Source organism: Aplysia californica, unplaced genomic scaffold (genome assembly GCF_000002075.1).
Source record: "Aplysia californica isolate F4 #8 unplaced genomic scaffold, AplCal3.0 scaffold00442, whole genome shotgun sequence".
In the NCBI taxonomy this organism is placed as follows: Eukaryota; Metazoa; Mollusca; class Gastropoda; order Aplysiida; family Aplysiidae; genus Aplysia; species Aplysia californica.
This window is the reverse complement of record NW_004797712.1, coordinates 530,201-540,354: the sequence shown is the minus strand read 5'-3', so window position 1 is coordinate 540,354 and position 10,154 is coordinate 530,201. Positions and strand designations below refer to the sequence as shown.

At 42.3% G+C, this 10,154-nt stretch overlaps 1 protein-coding gene across 1 annotated transcript in view; it reads right to left on the bottom strand.

Moving 5' to 3' along the window:
* The window catches only part of LOC106012647 (ankyrin repeat domain-containing protein 26), a gene marked incomplete in the record, with an annotated part of 23,390 nt that overhangs the window by 7,012 nt on the left and 6,224 nt on the right, over positions 1–10,154 (bottom strand).

Here is a 10,154-nt window from a genome sequence, read left to right as displayed (position 1 = left end):
GAGAGACCTCTGATGTCAAGATGCAATTTAGGGCAAGGCAGCAGGTTAACGCCCTCTTTTCACAAGAGTTAGTGATTTCAGACTTGAAAGAATGTAAAGTAAGTGTCTGTGACACAGTGTTTAGATGGATGGTCATTGGAATGTGTCCTTATTTTTTAAAAATAAAGAAATAACGTTATCATAATAGCTTTAAAGGGAAGGAGAGTGTGAAGAATACACAAAAGCACTCACTATTCACCCGTGGAGAGGAGAGAGAGAGGCGGTTTGTTTCAATATGAGTTTTACAGTAATTGCAAAACATAAGTGCTGAAGATTAGAGGGGTTACAATAGAGTAACAAACACAAAAGAAAGAGGAGAGATAAGGACGATGGATGTTTGATAGGAAAGAAAGAGCAAACCACACCAAGGTACCCCACCAACCACCCGCACATGTATTGGTTCGTTTGAGGAAAGATAGGCACATTGGCCATCGACACAGTAATTGTCATTTAGTGCTGGGGAAAGTTAGACAGACAGAAAGACGGAAATAACGGAGGGAAAGTAAAGAAGTAGGACCTACCAGTGGCGCCCTCCAACCACCCGTCCACATATGTAATAGCTTTGAAACGAAGGAGAAGGTAAAGAATACACGACATAAGAGCACCCACCATTCACCCGTGGAGTGGAAAGGGAGAGGAGGTATGAAGCCATGAAATCTCTCAAAATAGTTCCAAAACACACAGCGCCGGGAACTCGAATCAAAGTCAACCACACTATAGTCTTTCATTATGGCTGCACACCGGAAAAGCGACTTTGGCGTCATCGTCTGATGTAACTGTATATTAGTTATGCGAGGTAAGTTGTACCAAAGATAGTAAATAGTTATGTACTATCATTGGTTGTACTTCATCTCGACTTTTCGACAACTAGAACTCTATCAAATCACCGTGCGGTTTAGATTTTATAAAATTTTTTTTTCGGCTAATCCCAAAAATAAGATTTCTAAACACAAAAAACAACCTTTTGTATTTATATGCCTCCTCCCCCTGAGCCCCTAGATAAAAAAAGACCGATCTAAACAAGAGAGCAGCAGCAAAAATATCAAGGAGACCTCGTCGATGTATCCAGAAAAATGAGTAAGAAATACAGAACCTGTTCACTGCTTACACTCATAAGGAGCTGACATAAGAATTTTGAAGACGGTATTTTAAAATGCAACCAGCGCAGTCCCACGTCTATTGAGAGTCTATTTCCATTCATCATTTTAACTTAATATGTAAGCTGCAAATAAAAGACCAACAAACATAAATCACTATCGATGCCTTGATTAATTGATAGAGTATGTGATTTACGGCACTATCGACTCGGTTCACTATCGATACCATGATCAATACCATTCGTTAAGCAAGACGAGGTATTTGGTTAGCAAAATCACTGTTCCTCAATTCTCTGTCTTCCATGATACCATTTGAGATACTGGCGTAACCCACCCTACAAAGAAGCCCCGCCCCCACCCAGTGCCAAACACGTGAAAAATCCCGCCAAAATCAACAACCAACCTGAGAAAGGCTCGGCCGGTGAGACCTGTGAGTAGCCGCTGGTACTCATACAGACCAGTCATCCTGCAGTCTGGGGCGCGCCTCTATAGGCCCCGGGAGACATTCACAAAGACATTCACAACCGCTACATGCATGGGGAGATGGTGGCGGGGTCGTCCACCTACGCTAAGACACTGTCCTCGCTACATGATGACTGATACCGGACACACACGGGTAGGACATAATTGCAGAAGGTTCATTCTCCATAATCATAAATAAAATATGAGTTTCCATAGTTATCCAAAGTTGTGTTTCTTTTTTTCCCTATCCTTTCTTCAAAGGAATTCCAAACGTTGGGATCTGTTCCTTGGCAAGGGTTGAACAATGCATGTCCACGTCATATTAATCAAATCTAAATCAGTCTCAGGTTGTCAAATTTTCAAATAATCTGAGAAATCAGCTTTAACAATTAGTCCACAATTGGTGGAATTCTCAACCGGAAATTAATGTCAAACGAGCCACAGCTAGTCGAATTCTCTGACAAAGGGAGAAATCAGCCACTTTAGGTCAAATTTCTTAACAGGTTCAGATATTAGTCCCAATTTCTCCAAATTCCCTTTTCAGTCATTCATCACTGAGAGACTGAAAAGCAGAACTAGTAGGACTCCTCTCCCGTTCATTATGAACTTTCACTGACGAGGTACCCATATCTCCTGCGTCATCTTGACCCAGTCTCGCATATATACGTTCGACTCATTGGTCTGGCTAAAGTCACACGAGCCCATCTTCAACCAAAATATTCACAAGTAAGAACATAACATAATGTAGTTCATTTTCCTCATTTCGTGAATCATTTGAATATTGGCAGCATTCATATAATTAAAGTCTGATGAAAGAGAAGCACAACGACACAGTTATGCTCATTTAGTGTTAGGGAAAAAGTGAGACAGACAGAAACAACAGAGGGAAAGTAAAGAAGTACGACAGACCCACCAGCGGCACACTCCAACCACCTGTAGATCATTTAAGGAGGCAGGTTATTTTGACTTTGGCGATCGGACTTAATCTGGGCTGACTCATCTAAGAAATAAAAAGGATGAGACGAAGATACCCTTTAAAAAATTGCCCACAAGCGGGAATCGAACTCAGGTCTTTCGTATGAAAGGACAAGAGCCGAACCATTATGCCACAAACACCAATAATATTAACTGAACATGAATCTTGAAATTCGATCCGCGAAAAAAAAATCCTGCATAACTCTAGCGTGATCGAGAAATCCCTGGTTACACTCGACTATTCTAAACAGAGCAATCGTAACAAATCTCGAGTTCCTTATCTAGTCGCCCGCCGGGATATAGAGGTTACACCCGACCAGTAACTTCTATCATGACTACTTTCCTTCTATGTGTCTTGGCGTAGGTGTTTTTACGCCCTCTCAGACACAATTTAGATCATATTATGAGAGGCAGGCTTCTGACTCTGCCTGTCAGGGCCAACCCGAGCTGAGAGACATATCGCAGAAAAAAACCACGAAATACTCTTGGGGGTTTTTTAGTAGAGGTTTTACGGCGCTCACTACTGTATAGGGTCACATGAGCGCCAGAAGATTAGAGGTGTTACAAGAGAGTAACAAACATTTAAAAAAAGAAGAAGGGGAGATAAGGACGATAGATGTTTGAAAGGAAAGAGGAAGCAAACCATAACTAGAACACACGCCAACCAACCACACCGAAATACTCGATAAAAAAATTTCCTCCGCTCGGGAGTCGAACTCGGGTCTCCTGCGTGCACCAGCAAAGCTAAATCATTACACTACAGACGTCAGTTATGTGTCTTTGTCTTGCCATAGACCATTATGTGAGTACAACATCCATGCTTTGCAATAGAATCACTCGCCGAAGGCATATACTCATCGGTATCTGTGATGTGACGTAAAACGTTGTTGTAGTCAAAGTATATGGCATCAATAGAAAATCTTCAAATTTGACCCTAGTGTCGATTTTTGGCAAATATCTCCATTTATGGATTGTGAGAAGTAACTCATTTTGTCAGCACGCCTCACATATACTCATCGATATCTGTGATGTGACGTAAAACGTTCCAAACCAGTCTTTCCGTAACGTGACCACTGTTGTTTAGTTTAGTTTAACGGCACTTGCAACACAATAAGGTAATATACGTGCCGAAGAATAGATATGTGTTACAAGAGAGTAACCTACACAAAAAAAGAAAAGTAGAGATAAGGACGATAGATGTTAATAGGAAAGAAGGAGCAAACCACACCAGAGCACCCGCCAACCTTTGTTCAGTAGCGTGACTCCGGGAGAAACAATCTACTATCTGCCCTATGACTTGGCGATGAGAGGGTCTGTGGTCCGCGTTGTTCGTTACGCCAAGATATTTAATGGTTGCCCCCCCCCCCCCCCAGTATTTCAGGTTATTTGAGGCGCCCCCCCCCCAAACCCCCCCTTTCCCAGGATATTTGAAGTGTGCCCCCCCCCCCCCCATCTAAGTTATTTGATTTGAGTCCCCCACTCCCCCTTTCCAGATTACTTGAGGAGTCCCCCACCCACCCACCACATACAAAAACCAACACCGACCTCCCTGATGAATAACAATCGATTTGTGTTAGGCTTCTAGCTATGGTATTCTTTAAAAATTATTCTTTTTTAAAATCTAGATGTCTTCCCAATCACACTCTCGCCCCCCTCGACACAATTAGGATCATTTAGGGGGCGGGCTTCGACCCGGCCTGCCAGGGCCAACCTGGGCTGAGAGCGACACATGCATCATTCCAGCGGAAAGACCGATGAGATACTCGATAAAAAATTTTCCCCGCACTGGAATAGAACTCAGGTCTACGTGCGAAGCAAAGCGCCTAACAGCTTCACTACAAAAACTAATTTAGGTATGGTATGAACCAAACGTCCTCTCCTACACTGTAAAGTTATTCCGCACTCATATAACCTTATGCAGTTCCGAGCGCCGTAAAAATTCTTCTAAAACTAAACTAAAAAAGTTATTCCACAGTCGGCGGTCCCTGAATTTGTTTTAGTACGAGTTTTAAGGCACTTGCAACACAATAAGGTCACATAAGTGCCGAAGATTAGAGGTCTTACAAGGAAGTAACAAACACAAAAAAGGAGGGCAGATAAAGACGATAGATGTTTGATAGGAAAGAAGGAGCAAACCACACCAGATCACCCGCCAACCACCCACGGCCTCTGAATTTAACGTCTACACCGGATAGTGGGAGGAAAACCAAGACCCGTCACAAAAAACAAACAAACCGAAAAAAGCAAACAAAAACACAGCAACTGTTCAAGAACGATTGATTGAGCATTTAAACCTGGGTCATCACGGACCAACACGACACCAACAAAGTTTCTCGCCCGTCACGGAACGGCTAATCCCACGGAAATAGTTCAAGTATTCTGACACAAATGCTGCTCCCCGTTGATCCTTTGGTTTAATTTAGATAGCCCAATTTGTACGTAACACTTGTCAGCAGATAGGCCAGCAGGTGATAGGGCTGGAAGAAGGGAAAACAGACAGACAGACAGACGGACGGATGGATGGATATACAGACTGACAGACAAACAAACAGACAGACATACAGAAAAGTGCATAAATACATACAGACAGAAAGACGGACGGACCAACGGGCGGACTGTCTGACAGACAGACAGACAGACAGACAGACAGACAGACAGACAGACAGACAGACAGACAGACAGACAGACACACACACACACACACACAGGTACACTGGCACACAGACAGACAGAAAGATATCTCTTGTTCAAAATACTCCTTCCATTTGTTTGGAAGAGCGGTGAGTGGAATACCTTAAAAGAACAGCCCCATTAACTATAACGGCACAGTGCCTGTACGGCGGGGCAGGTTCAGTTAAAAAGGCTTTTCTTTTGTTCACGATTTACTTGAGAAAAATCTGGACATGATAATTTACTATAGATCAATAATCGCGGGAGAAAAAGAAAGAAGTTATGGACATATTATAACAGACGCGTCTATTGGAAGCAGGACGCGAAACATAAAAAAGGCATAGCGGGGTCTTAAATAAGCAGGCCGCGTGTACAAGGATCGTGAGGTAGTATAATAATAATAATAAGTACCCCTACATATCAATAATATATCGGCGAGTTTACGTTAAATAGGCAGGCCGGGTGTATAAGGGTCGTGATGTAGTATAATAATCATGTACCTCCCACATATCAATAATATAATATGGGCGAGTTTACGTTGAGTGGGAATGTCAAGCGAATCAGTACAAGAACGACAACACTAAGCCCTGGCGAATGAGTACATTGAAGTTTATAAAGGCCAGATAGTCAACGCGTGGGTCTTCGGTCTCAGTTTTAATTAAATCTCAAAGTGTTGGGGGTTTTCTTTTCTTTGCGGGGTTCTTATAATATTATTTTTTTCTTCTGTTTCTTCTTGGAGAACTGACACACCTTTAGCGATAAGACCTAAGTGATTCGCTTTGTTTGTTTGTTTTAGTAGACGTTTTACTTGTTCCTTACTGTATACGTTCAAACAAGAATAGTTTTAGTTTAAGTAAGAGTTTCACGGCACTTGCAACACGATTAGGTCATATAATTGCCGAAGATTAGAAGTGTTACAAGAAAGTAACGAACACAAAAAAGGATGAGGAAAGATAAGGAGGATAGATGTTTGATGGGAAAGAAGGAGCAAACCACACCAAAGCACCGGCCAACCGTCCACAAACAAGATAGAAACAAAGAACTGAGTGAATGGCGTAAAGGCTTACCAATCCCCCTGCAACGTGAAAAACAACAAAGATATCGTTTGTCTCCGTTGTGTTTCTTTTTTTTCTACCACGCTACTCCCTTTAGTGGAATTCGCTATCATTGTTAATAAAGTCATTCTCTCCTTCATAGGCATATTATGAAAATACACACTCTATTTCTCTCTCTCTCTCTCTCTCTCTCTCTCTCTCTCTCTCTCTCTCTCTCTCTCTCTCTCTCTCTCTCTCTCTCTCTCTCATCTTTCGCTCATAAAGACGGACTCACTACTACATCCAAAGTGCAGAAAAATTGAAATTTAAAAAATGCCCCCCACCCCCACCCCCAAAAAAGAAAAAAAAACCCACACAAAAAAACACCGATATATTTTATACATGAAAACGAACATCACTGAAGGCTGACCATGCCCAAAACTTCTCGTGGGTATTTCGAACAAAGTCTACTCGTTCATCAGCACCAGAGTCAAGTCATAATATATTAACTGAGCTATCCGCGCGCCCCGGTTTGGACGAGGGACTGACTTTATTTTAAAAATTGTTATTCAGTAGAGGTTTTACGGCACTCACAAATGCATAAGGTAATATGAGCGCTAAGGGGTGGATGTCAACAGAGAAGTCTTTACAGGGAACCAGGCTTAGTCTGCTCACTTCTCTAGCTTCAACAGCACAAAGTCTGTTTCAACTTTCAAGGCACCCCGGAAATAGCGGGTCACAAGAGTGTGACAACCATACAAAAGATGTAGAGGAAAATGACAATAGTAAGGATCAGAAAAGAAAAATCAGCAGTTCCCTGTTGTAGATCAGGAACAGTTATGAGCGTGACATGAATCAGCCCATTTACAATTGTTTATTTGTTTGAGAAAAGGGAAGCACACCGACATATTAATGCTCATTTAGTACTGTGAAAAAGTAAGACAGACAGAAAGAAAGAACAGATGGAAAGTAAACAAGTATAGGACCTGCCAGTGGCACCCCCAACAACCCGCAACAGTCAATGCTACTACTATAATAAATTCCAGAAAAATACTGTGGTATATCTGTAAAAATAAACGAACACAAAAGACGATCACACCCCTCACACAGAAAAAATCGAAATAATAACAACACCAGCAGTAATCAATTGCAGTATGCATTACAAAAGACGGTATTGACACGGCTTCGTTTAATATTGTAAGGTATGCTGCACGTACATCCCGAGGCAAACACACAACTTAAAAAAACCTGCGCACACGCACGGATACGCAAAAAAAAAAGAAGCACTGTACATGTAGACCTATTAGAAACCGTTCAAAATAGGTTAAGCACCAAATAACGAAGTCGGTCCTAGCAAAAACAATTCTCCAGAAACTTTCCACGTGAATTCCAGTCATTCTGCCGCCACCACAGAAATCAATTCCTGCTACATAAGCCAAATCGCAAATCCATGAATGAACTTCTCTCCCGCTAATTCCTACGACGGACAAGAATGCAACTGACTCCGTAGATAGGTAGAGTGTGGCACGCTAATCGCGCTGCGAGTTTCAGCCAATTGGCACGCGTAGCCAAACAGCTGTGTCGCCAGTGTGAAGTTTTGTGTGCGCTATGAAAAACATTATGTCTGAAAAAATGGCGAGAGGGATGACGGTTTAGTCAAGTGCTTTAACTCTCAAGCATTTCATCTTCTCAAACGTCTTTTCCCTGTGTCGACATAATGACATTTTCCCAGATGCTGGACCCCCGTTTTAAAAGCCCATGTCCGAAAAGGGACCAGACAGTCACTGAAATTCTCCCGACTCAAGTTAACAAAAGCGTCGCCCATCCACTGGAAATTCGAACCAGCGCCACACGCATCAAAGACAACCACGATACTAATTGCACTAACGTCACACCCCCGAAAGATTTCGTGAGATCAGAAAGTCAGTGGCTGAGAAATTATTTTTAGAAGACGAATGCCGATAAAAATTTAGCTAACTAGTCAAGATTCGCAACCTCGTGGATTAAGCGATAAGCTGTTAACCTGTTTATTTTGTCCTTGACGTTAATCCACGTTACAGTCTATCCCAATCTCCGCGGTCAAAGTTAGTGGCTCGAAGAAAAACGCCTAGATATAACTGATTATTGTTTTTTAGAGAGAGAGACACAGAGAGAGAGAGACACACACACAGAGAGAGAGACAGAGAGAGAGAGAGAGAGAGAGAGAGAGAGAGAGAGAGAGAGAGAGAGAGAGAGAGAGAGAGAGAGAGAGAGAGACACGTCGAGTGCTCAGCCATCCGGAACACGACAAAAGAATGTCCACAAAGAGGACCGGCGCTAATTATAGTCCAGCGTTAAGACAATACATAATCCACACAGTTGTGCTACAGTGGATACCACCTCACTGTAACTGGTTTGGGAATGAAATTGCTGATTCTTTCACAATAAAAGGGTCTCGATAAGGGCAACTTGAAAAGAGGACAAGCCTTTCGCAGACTAGAACCATCATTAAAAAGGGGCTACAATCAAAGTGGAAGGAACAACACCCACACTACAACAAGGATGACCCCAACTACCTCTTCACCCGTCAAGAGCTGGTTTTTCTGTTCAGGCTTACAACAGGACACAACCGACTGAAATAACACCTCTACACTAAGTTCAAAATCGGAAATTCAGAGCAGTGTTAGTGCGGAACTGGCAACTAAACAGGGAACCATAATTTGCTGCAGCAAGCTTGCCCAATGCACGAGACACTTAGAAAAAATATTGGCCCAGCCCTAGACACAAAGTAGAGAGACCCGAAACTATAAATTATACTACAAGGAGGGCTTGGGGGACTTGTGGCGAGCAGCAACCTTCGCACTAGAGACTGGGATGTCCGTTTAAAGATGAACGAGAAGAAGAAGAAGAAGACAATACACGCGCTATGTAGAGAGGCTGAACCGAAGCTTTACTTCAAAATGAAATATCTATAGGCTACTGCGTGTACTTTCGAACCCCCCCCCCTCCCCGGCCACCCTCACCCCACCCCTTATTTTCCTCTGATAACATGGATTGCGCTCGTCGGCTGAAGGAGTGAGGGATACTAACAGAAACATTGCACACCACAGGAGGTGCAACCTCTCTTATTTAATTTTAGTAAAAGTTTTACGGCACTTGCAACACAATTCGGTGGTACAAAAGCCAAAACATAGAGGACGTTTGATTACAGAGTAACAAACATAGAAAAGACGGAATAGAAGCACAATAGATATTAGATAGGCCTAGGAAAGAAGAAGCAAACCACACTAGAGTACCTGACAACCTCCCATAAACCTCTCTTAAGCCAGAATGAAACACATAAATAAATGTTTATGTTCAGATATACGCGTGCGTCATTTACTTTTATTTAATTCTTTCTTTATTCGCCTTTACTCAAACCTAGAAGGTCGAACAACACGAAAGAGAACTGAAGTACTATAGTGATCACAAAGCAGCTAAAGAGTGCTGAAACGGGAGTAGAACACACACCCCAAACAGTGGCAGCTCCATCCTCAACCAAAACGAGTGCATCGATTACCACAACAATCCAACGAACAATGTAAAGCTTAGAACACCTTCAGTCCGCATTGCCTTATCTCCCATAGTAACATAAGATAAGATGATAAAGATATGATTCTTTACTGACTCTCCACTGGTACACGTTCACACTATGCTTCTGCCAGCTTCTACTACATACATTGCGAAAATAGAAAACAGCATGTCCACACAATTATACAAACACACCTACACTAATGCACACATACAAACACACAGAGAAACACATACAAACACACATTGAAAGTCATACAAACACATACAGACAAACACACGCACATATACATAGAAACACACACACACACACACACACACACACACA